General features: G+C 40.9%; 1 long non-coding RNA gene across 1 annotated transcript; it reads right to left on the bottom strand.

Annotated features, from left to right (window-relative positions):
* Positions 1–310: 310 nt before the first annotated feature.
* On the bottom strand, positions 311–10,179 carry LOC310634087. The gene is made up of 3 exons (XR_014491153.1): positions 10,118–10,179; positions 7,405–7,547; positions 311–372 (listed from the first exon to the last, which is right to left on the bottom strand). It is a non-coding gene; the product is annotated as an uncharacterized lncRNA (long non-coding RNA).
* Positions 10,180–11,277: the final 1,098 nt, after the last annotated feature.

Here is an 11,277-nt window from a genome sequence, read left to right as displayed (position 1 = left end):
CTGCTGGCTGAATAAAAACCATGTCTGAACAACCCAATACCTTGGCCAATATTTTTTTTAAAAAAATAGCTTTTTTTTCTTTTTGGAGCCATAGTCTTTGAAAATTATTCCATTCCATTCTGTTTCATTCCATTCAATTCCATTTTGAATTTTATTATGGATTTTCCAAAAGAAAATGCAATGTGTTTGTATAAACAAATGGAAGTAAAATGACCATGGATTATTCTTCCAATAGGACATCTTGAAATACACCATCACATCTGTTCTGGTTGTGAATCAGGTAAAGCTTATTTCTTTGTAATCAAGGCATCATCATCGTTGTCGTCATCATCGTCATTGTAGTAATAGTAGTAGTAGTAATACAAGGAAGGTCTAAAGCAGAGTGTGCAGCATGAAAATCCAAAATTTGTTTAAAAACCATGAAATGTTGTTGTGAAATTGTTAATTTTAATATGACAGAAAGGAAAAATTACACCATGCATGATAAACTATATTCATGTCAATTTCATTTAGATTACACCCACTCCTCATTTAGCAACTGTTCCATCCTCACAATTAGTTCATTAAGTGAAATGGTCACTATGTGAACCCATGACTGAGAGGGGAGAGAGTCACTGTGAAGATCCCTGGTTGCTGCTGTCTCATTCAGATACAGTTTTCTAGAACAGTTATGCCGGTGTTGCTTTTACTACAACATGCATTGTTGTCAAACACACAAAATTTGATCATAAGTGCACACATTGGTTGCCCAATCTATTTTTCATTATCGTTGTATTTGCAAATGGTTGCTAATCAAGATAGGTTCTAAATGAGGAGTGGATGCAAAGTGAAACAGTTTTTTGTCCTGACTCCACCCACTTCTTTATTTTGGAATCAGTCACTTTTGTGTCCAGTCCTTGGCACAGTGCTCACAAGCCACAGGCAACCTTGAACTTGAAAATGTTGTACAAGTCTGCTTTGAACAAAAGATAATCCTACTTCTCTTTTCTTGCATCGTGGTAAATGTGCAAATCACTAATTGCAATGGAATGTAAGATATAAACAAAAGAGTAAATGAAGATGTAGAAACCATTTGGGATAAATTTTATATGTATCTAATAATAAGTACCAAGAGCACATTTTCCTGCAGTGTACAGTTTTTAGCCCAAAATTACTTCACATTATTCAGAAAAATGCATAATTTGAAAAGTAACTACATTCTAATTGTTGAGGTTGTTGAGAGCGTGGTGGCGCAGCAGCTCCCTTTGTTCTTGGATGAAGCTGATTACCTAGACCCATACCAATCGGGTTTCAGGCCCGGGTACAGCACAGAGACGGCATTGGTCGCGCTGGTGAATGATCTCTGGCGGGCTCGGGACAGAGGTTGCTCCTCTGTCCTAGTCCTTTTAGACCTCTCAGCGGCTTTTGATACCATCGACCATGGTATCCTGCTGCGACGTCTCAGAGGGTTAGGAGTGGGAGGCACAGTTCTCCAGTGGTTCTCCTCTTACCTTCTGGGACGTTCGCAGTCAGTGTTGGCAGGGGGGCAGAGATCGACCTTCAGACCTCTCATTTGTGGAGTCCCTCAGGGATCGGTTCTCTCGCCTCTCCTGTTCAACATCTATATGAAGCCGCTGGGTGAGATCATTCGTGGTTTTGGAGTTGGGTATCACCAATATGCTGATGATACCCAGCTTTTTATTTCGACCCCAAACCACCCCAGCGATGCCCTCGACATGATGTCCCGTTGCCTGGAGGCGGTCCGGGTCTGGATGGGGAGGAACAGGCTTCGACTCAACCCTGACAAGACTGAGTGGCTGTTCGTGCCGGCATCCTGGGAAATTCCAATTATTCCATCATTGGCCATGGGGGGTGAGCTATTACCCCCCCGTAGATAGGGCCCGCAACTTGGGGGTCCTTCTAGACTCACAGCTCTCTTTGGAAGAGCATATTGGAGCTGTGACTAGGGTGGCCTTTGCCCAGGTTCGCCTGGTGCGCCAGTTGCGGCCCTATCTAGACCGGGATGCCTTGCGCACAGTCACTCATGCGCTCGTGACCTCTCGTCTAGACTACTGTAATGCCCTCTACATGGGGCTGCCCTTGAGGTCCACTCAGAGACTCCAACTGGTGCAGAATGCAGCCGCGCGAGTTGTCTTGGGAGTTTCCCGATACTCCCATGTTACACCTTTGCTCCGTGAGCTGCATTGGCTACCGGTTGCTCTCCGGGTGAGGTTCAAGGTGTTAGTTATGACTTACAAAGCCCTTCATGGCATGGGTCCGGATTACCTATGGCAACACCTGCGGCCGGCGTCAATGTCCCTCCGTCCAGTGCGCTCCCACAGAGAGGGCCTCCTCAGGGTGCCGCCGATCAAAGAATGCCGATTGGCGGCCCCCAGGGGGAGGGCGTTCTCTGTGGGCGCGCCAGACCTTTGGAACCATTGAGCTCCGGATGGCCCCCGACCTTCGGTCCTTCCGGCGCGATCTCAAAACATTCTTTTTTGAACAAGCTGGCCTGGTCTGACGGGATGGGGTTGGGTTTTTAAAACTAGTTTTAACTTTAATATGTATTGATTTTATGGGCATGATGTTTAATGGCTTTTTAATTTTTGTATTCGATTTTTATTGTGTATTGCCCTGTTCACCGCCCTGAGTCCTTCGGGAGAAGGGCGGTATAGAAATCAAATTATTAAATTAAATTAAATTAAATTAAATTAATTTATGTAGTCTGGACAGTGTAGCCTGAAAAATGTGAATTAAATGTTTGGGTTTTTAAATTATTTATTTATTTTTGGTGCACTCCATGCATTTTTTCCAGCATCCATTTCTAGGTGAATTCATTCCTATCTAACCATCAGATAGTCAACTTTCTTAAAAATCTCATCTTCAAACAGCTTGTGTAGATAACCTTTATTGTCATTTGTTACTGTGGGCACAATGGCACACATTAAAAATGAAATTTAGTTGCTTGCTCTCAAAGTGTACATATACATAACACACATTTAAACATACTATATACAACATATATATAGACCTACACCTTTCCATATAAGTAACATATACATATTAATCACTGTCCATCTTGAATATATAATGGAATAAGGAAGCTTTAGAGTTCACAAGGTTAATACTGTACAAGGTTAATACTGTATTAAAAATGCTGGCGACTTTCCTTCAGAGTATATTGAAAACAATCTGGTTCAATAATAATTTATTTTCCCCTGGGGTATTCTAGGAGCTGTATTTTGGGCAGAGAAAATGGGCAGAAAACTCATTACAGAAAACTCTTAGGTCCACAAATCACTAGCCTTGGGAAATGGGAGAAGTAACCATGGCAACTAAGCTTGCCTAAGATTCTTAGGCAATATCTATCATGCATTTAGACTTCTGCTCAACTTTTTCTTCTCTTAACACTAACTTCATCCTAACACCCTTGAAAAGATTGTCCATGACTGTTTATCCATCATACATTGCTAACTACTAAAATATGAATAGAGAGCGCTCATTGCCCATACAAACTGATCCCCATTCGTACCTTCAACCTTAATCCTAATTATGGGCCTAACTTCAACATAATGGCTACAAAGTGATTTTCCTAATGTCTGCAGGGTGGCCAAGCTGGAAAAGGGTGGCTTAAATTTTAACATCATCAATGCTGGGAATGGGAAATGTGAGAATGAAGACTAACATTTTCTCTTAATGAATCTTTCAGTCATGGTATAATGAAAGGCTGGCTTGGGATGAGCAGGAATTCCCCTTCAGCACCATCACTGTCCCTTGGAATTCAGTCTGGACTCCATCCTATACAGTTCAAGAAGCGTAAGTAGCATTAAAATAACAGTGTCCATAATAAGACACTGTTATGTATTGAGATAAGTTGCTTGTAAACTGTGTGCAACGGTTAACAGCCGTTACAGTTAAACTCCAGACAGCTTGTCTCCGGAGTCGTTACTTTGCATATTACCGTTTAATCTCATTGGCTACCGACTAGCGGCAGACTGGATAAATAGAAGCTAAGCAGCAGTTGGAGCTTCTTCTGTTGTTACTGAATAAACGTGTTGCTGTTTCACCATTCTGCCTCGTCAATGTCTCACTGAACCGAGAACATAACAGACACATTGGAATAATATACCATAGTAGGATGACTTAGACAAGAGACACATCTATTTCAACACTCAACCTGTAAAAGAGCCAGCTGATGATACTGCAGCTAATAGTAAGCATTTGATCACAAGAACCATGTGTCTAATGTTTTAGTAAAGTTGACCTCATCCAATCCAATCTCACCTTTATATTTGGATAGGATATTATACATTGTCACTTTCTCTCCTAACTTTTGAATGCATATTTACAAGAATCACTAAGAGACAAAATAAATAAACTAAGTGTAGGGAAGAAAGGACTTTAGAGTGTAATAAGCACGATCATTTTTATTATACTTTATTAAAACTGAATGTTGGATTTAGTTGGGACTAAATCTAGCTCACATTTGAATCTGCCAGTAGCCTCCATTGCATGAAACTCCATATATGGCTCATAAAGGAAACCACAACTATAGGGGCACAATCTGGCACATGTTTCCTGAAGACTAAAATCAGGAATCTATTCAATATTACCACTCAGCTGTCATTTGCAATAAAGGATGGTGCTTCCTACTGTATATAGGTCTCTTTCAGGATTAAAATGTATTAAGAAGATTTTGAACAGCCCTGTGGGATGCCTCTGGATCAGAAGGGTACTCTATATCAATTCCTACTAACACAGCTTCCCCCTTTTCAAAATAACAGTGGATTATGCAAGATTTAAATAACTTGTAATTCTTTGTAACTGTTCTTGGCAGAGAAATACTGTCCATATGTTTTAGCCTCCAGTCCGGACTCCAGATTAGAACTCCTGGTCTCCAGATTTCTAGTCTGGTACCCTAACCACTAGACCAAACTGGTTTCTATAAGTCACATAATCCCAACCTTTCTATAATAAACAATGGAAGTTTGAGAATTTTAATGAGAAAATAAGTGCACGTTTTCTCATTTGAAAGTGAAAAAATGTTTCTTAACATTTTAGAGAACCACAAAATTGTGAAAAGGAACATTAGCTTTTGCTCCTGTCATGTTTCTTTAAAGGTTTGATGTAACATGGAGAGTAGAATCCCCTAATGTGGTTCTTCACAGTGATGGGAAAACAGAATTTCAACTTGCTCTTCGCATTGACAGCAACTGCAACTTTGACCTCTTCTATTACCCATTAGATAGCAGCCAATGCTTTTTGAGCTTTTTCTCACTGAACAGCAAAGGTAGGCAAAAGTCCTCATACATAAATAACAGAAGGAAATTGGTTGGCATGCACTGTACGGAATTCCATTCAAACCTCAAGTCAAATGGTTTCTTCTTAAATTAATTTTGGATATATTTAGCAAAGTCCTTTACAGACTGCATGTTTTATTCCTGCTGGCACTGCACATTAAAGCTTTTAGGGATGATGGTTGTTGATTTAGGTGAATGTGATATGGCTGGTTGTGAAGGCACAATGTACCCCTATGGATAACATTGATAGGATTATTCATGATATGACCTGCTTAATATTGCCAATTGCCACTGAGTATAAAAACAGGGGATGATAAACATTCCTCAGTCAATTTGCACAGTTTCCACATTAAAGCATATAATTTTAATAAGCAATATTAAAGTAATATTTATTTATGCAAAAATCTGAATATATAAGCCAGTGAATGAAAACCATCTGATATTGTCCACTTAGCCACACTGTCAACATCATTACATGGAGCTGCTGTACAAAATGTCCAGTTCACCTTATCTGTTTATGCACAATCACCACTGACAGGATATTGAGCACAAGGTTTATACAGGTAGTCCTTGACTTACAACAGTTTGTTTAGCAATTGTTTGAAGTTACAACAGCACTGAAAAAAGTGACTTATGACCATTTCAGCACCCCTAGGGTCACATGATCAAAATTCAGCTGCTTGTCAACCGATTCATATTTATGACAGCTGCAGTGTCCCAGGGTCATGCGATCCCGTTTTGTGACTTTCTGACAAACAAAGTCAATGGGGAAGCCAGATTTGCTTAACAACTGTGTAACTAATTTAACAACTGGAGCGATTCACTTAACAAATGCGGCAAGAAAAGTTGCAAAATGGGCCAAAATGCATTTAACAAATTTCTCACTTAGCAACATAAATTCTGGGCTCAGTTGTGGTCGTAAGTTGAGGACTACCTGTATTCAGGCAAGAAGATAGCTAGAAAGAGTTGAATCGTTCTACCTATAATATTTGGAACTTACTCAGCTCATCTATATATCTGTTCTTAATGAAAGGAAGAAAAAACAGACAGAAAAAGGTATCAGAAAAAACTTTTAGGGAAGAAGTTGGCACCAGCATTGCTGGCTGAGGAATTCTGGGAGCTGAAGTCCACAAGTCTTAAAGTTGTCAATGTTGCAGACCGTTGACTTAGTAGATACTATATCAGCTTTTTACTTACGATGAATAAGATTGTGATTTCTTCAAATTCTTTTAAATTATTCTTTCAAGTCAGTGAGCTGGAATTCAGCACCTCCATTGCAAATGAAATTCTGAATTTAAACCGTGAATATCTCATCACAAATGTGAACATTACAAGCCGAAGAAATATGGCAAAGCCTTATTTTGTGGTCATGGTAAGAATAATCACTTGCATTGTAATTTTTTAAAAGTACCTTGGTGGCATCTCAGTTAGGATCTCTTTCTTCTAGCTGATTGGACTGATGATGCGTATAGGGGTTCTATTTGCCTTTGAAATGGATAATAACAATGGGAATATTTCTTGGGAGTCTCCCTCCCTCCCACCCTCATAAAAATAGGAACACTATAGTTGGGTGGGTACATTTCATACAAAACCATAATCCATGATTTACAACCATAGTGGCTGAATTCGCATGCTGTGTTTAACCAAAGCAAACAAAGCACATTTAGGCTTAGCACTGTGCTTTATCAATGCCCCACAAATGAACTTTTGGTGTAACTTGAATTATTTCTTCCTTTTACCCTGACGTCTGGCTTCTTTTTCAGATAAATCTAAAAAATACAGGAATACGAGTCTTCCTTTCCTCAATATTGCCAAGCCTTGCAGTTGAGATAGCGGATCTCTGTGGCTTCTTCATCCGTCTCCAAGACAGACTGTCATACATGATCACTTTGCTTCTGGCATATCTAGTCTTCTATTCTTCTTTCATTGGTTCCCTACCAGAATCATCCTCCTGTAATCCTCTGCTCAGTAAGTTGTATGAGCAGAAAAGATTGTCAAGTAACAAGCCAAAACCATTCACCCAAATATGTCAAACAGAAAGTTTTGTCCACTTTGTCTAGTTAGATTAAAATGACATCCAGACAATATATTCATCTAAAGATAAGATTAATGATAACAGCAATACCTTTTTAGGGAAGGTGATAAAAAGGTGGTTGCTTGGCAGCTTCAGGAGGGCCTGGATGAAATGGATTATCTGGATCCCTTTCAGTCAGGATTCAGACCCGGTTATGGGATGGAAACAGCATTGGTCGTGCTTGTTGAAGATTTCTGGCAAGAGCAGAATGCAAGAAGTGCAATCATCCTTTCTCTCCTTGACCTCTCAGCAGCCTTCGATACTGTTCACCATGATATCCTTTTGGCCCACTATGGGGTCTGGGGCTGGCCTGCACAGCCTGCACTGGGGTGGCTCTTTTATCCAAGGCTGGTCCCAATCAGTGTTAATAGGGATTGGGAGACCCAGCCCAAGACCGTTTTTCTGTGGTGTTCTCTCCACTCCTTTTTAACATCTACATGAAGCTGCTGGGTGACATCATCTATCCCCATGGGTTGAGGTATCATCAGTATACAGATGATATTCAACGTTTGTCTCCATCCCTGGTGAGCCAAGTGTTGCTGTCGTTTGCCCTCTCACGGTGCTTGGAGGCTGTGGGAGCCTGGATTGGGGTGAAGACTAAATGGCTGTGGGTGCATGGAGCGTCAAGATCCAGGATTTTGACATCTTCAGTTCTGGAAGGGATGTCACTACCCCAGACAAACGTGGTATGCAACTTGGGGGAAACTCTTGCTTGAAGAGCAAGTGGGAGTCTCAGCTAGAAGAGCTTTTGCACAACTTTGGGTTGTGTGACACTTATAGCCTTTCCTGTATCAGGAGTTTCAGGAGTGATTCAAGACCTGGTCATCTCCTGCTTGGACTACTGCAATGTGCTCTCCATGGGGCTGCCCTTCTGAAGCTTCAATTGGCGCAGAATGTGGCAGCATGGGACCCCTAGAATGGCTCATGTTATATCACTGTTCTGCGAGCTGCACTGGCTGCCAGTTTGCTTCTAGGTGCAAGTCAAGTTATTGATTATTATCTATAAAGCCCTGCATGGCAAGAGTCAAGGTTATTTGAGGAACCATCTTGCCCCTATGGGACAGGCCTGCCCCACCCAGCCCCATGCTGCAGATCCTGTCAGTCAAAGAATCCCAACTGGTGGGGTCCAAGAGAAGAGCTTTCTCTGCTGTGGTCCTGGCCCTTTGGAACATCTTGCCCTCTGAAGTGAAATTGTCTCCCACCCTCCTGACCTTCCGCAAGAGCCTGAAGACCTCACTCGGCCAATTGGATTGGTGCCTCAATGGGGAAGTATCACACTGGAGGTGGTTGATCGACTAATACCATTCCCACCTTCTCCCGCAGTACATTCTGCTCCTTTCCTCACCATTCTTTAATTTTACTCATAATTTGTATTTTACTATGATTTTACACATTTGTATACAGATATTCATGATTTTATTTTGATGTTGTAAGCTGCCCAGAGTCACCTTGCAGTGAGATGAATGGCAAACAAATTTCATAAATAAATAACTCTTACTGTTCACCACACTTAACTGTAGTATAGATCTCAAGGAACCCTTACCTGAACCCTAACATTCATCCTAATCTGAATTTTATTTATTTATTTTTATTTTATTTTAATTCCATTTATATCCCGCCCTTCTCCGAAGACTCAGGGCGGCTTACAAGCTTAGCAGTAGCCTTCATTCTATGTATATGCCTGCTTATTAGGGCTTTCATACACCCCCGCCCAAGCGGCATTATTACAAAGTCAGCTTAATTGCCCCCAACAATCTGGGTCCTCATTTTACCTACCTCGGAAGGATGGAAGGCTGAGTCAACCTTGAGCCTGGTGGGATGCGAACCTGCACTAATTGCAGGCAGCTGGTGTTACTTAAGGAGGCATTAGCCCACTGCTCCACCAAGGCTCATTTATATATTGGTACTAACCTAATTTCAGCACACACTTCTCACAGTAACATAAAGCAAAGGCCGAGAGGACCCATCAGTAATGCCTTTAACTTCTTCCTTCTTCCAATAATGTCTTAGGTTATTACTACACTGGCCTTCTCATATTAGTATTCCTTAGCACAACTGAAACTATCTTGGTGCAGAAGCTGGTCGCTGGTCATGCAAATCTTTGTTTGAATTATGGATTTAAAGCAAAAAAGAAGGCACCTTCTACAGCATCAAATTACCAATTAGAAGATACAAAGGATCCTAAGACAAAAGGCAAGTTACAAGGGGAAAAAACTGTAACATTTCATTAAAAAGGTGATGAGGAAGCTTCAGCATAATGACATAAATCTTGGCTGTAATGAAAACCCGTGGGAGATTAGTCTACCATCAAAAGACTTTTTAAAACCTGAAAGTTACCAAGTGTTTTTAGGCTATTTTAATTATTTAAACTAAGAATAATTATTTTAATATTTGGTGCTTTAAAATTGAGCCATGAAGCTGTAGTTGGAATAATAGGGCAGCAATAGATAGTCCATTCCTTTCCCTCAGACTTCGCTATGATGATACAAGGCAGGGTGCACCAATAAATGCAAAGATAGTAACTATCAGGGCTTTTTTTCTCATAGAACGCTCAGAACGGAGTTCCGGCACCATTTTTTGGATGGAACCTTGTAGGGTAGGCAAAGCGGGTTGTATGACATGTGTGAGTTCCGGCACCTTTTTCTTTTACAAAAAAAGCACTGGTAACTCTAGCAGCTTGTTCCCAGCCAGAATACTGTATTCTTTAAACTTCAAAATAAGTGGGAGAGTCACCCTAAGAAACAGCAAACAAAAGCAATCTCACCAAGTGGATAACTCCTAGACCAAGAATTTTGCAAAACCAACTCTTCTTTTATTTTTGTTCATCGGACCCAAATGTCTTAGCTTTCAGATCTAAATATTAGAAATGACATACAGTGCAATGAAATATATGCAACATGTGTTTTAATCCTGTTCATCAAGGAGCAGTGGAATATTCTCTCATGATAGTTCAAAATACTTCAAGTAAGTTTTGACTGGATTTCAAATTCTGCTTCTTCGATTTTGACTTGGCCAACCACAAATTCACCTGGTACCTTTTTCTCTTTTGGCCAACAGGCTGTGGAACCGATGAAGAGTCACCACAACTCAAACCTGTTTCTAGCACTTTGGACAGCCTCTTCTGCTTCATCTTCTTAGGCCTGGTTCTTCTGTTTCATCTCCTGTTAGCAGGACTCTGGTACCTATCGACATGTGCACCCAAGAGGCCTCTTGGAGAAAGTTATCTAGATGGAATCAAGTGGGACCATGGAGAATAACATGCCCTTTATGCTTAATATCCAGCTGAAATGTTATACATCTACATGTACACAATTTGCTTGTTTTACATAAAAATAGCTTTTACTTTCCAATGGCTCACATCTGGTATACTTTACAAGTTACTGCTAATTATTTAAACCAATTTAATAGAGATCTAGTACGCCAGTCAAGGCTATGGTCTTCCCAGTTGCAATGTATGGCAGTGAAAGTTGGACCATAAGAAAGGCTGAGCGCCAAAGAATTGAGGCCTTTGAACTGTGGTGCTGGAGAAGACTCCTGCGAGTCCCTTGGACTGCAAGGCGATCAAACCGGTCAGTCCTAGAGGAGATCAACCCTGACTGCTCTTTAGAAGCCCAGATCCTGAAGCTAAAACTCAAATACTTTGGCCACCTAATGAGGAGGAAGGACTCACTGGAGAAGAGCCTAATGCTGGGAAAGATTCAGGGCAATAGAAGAAGGGGACTACAGAGAATGAGGTGGCTGGATGGAGTCACTGAAGCAGTAGGCGTGAGCTTAAATGAACTCCAGAAGATGGTAGAGGACAGGAAAGCCTGGAGGAACATTGTCCATAGGGTCGCGATGGGTCGGACACGACTTCGCAACTAACAACAACACGCCAGTAATACTAGTAATATCTCCAAAGCACTTTTGCTACATCAAATCATC

This window comes from Vipera ursinii, assembly GCF_947247035.1.
Source record: "Vipera ursinii genome assembly, chromosome: 2".
In the NCBI taxonomy this organism is placed as follows: domain Eukaryota; kingdom Metazoa; phylum Chordata; class Lepidosauria; order Squamata; family Viperidae; genus Vipera; species Vipera ursinii.
The sequence above is the reverse complement of the archived record's forward strand: the minus strand, read 5'-3'. Positions and strand labels throughout refer to the sequence as shown.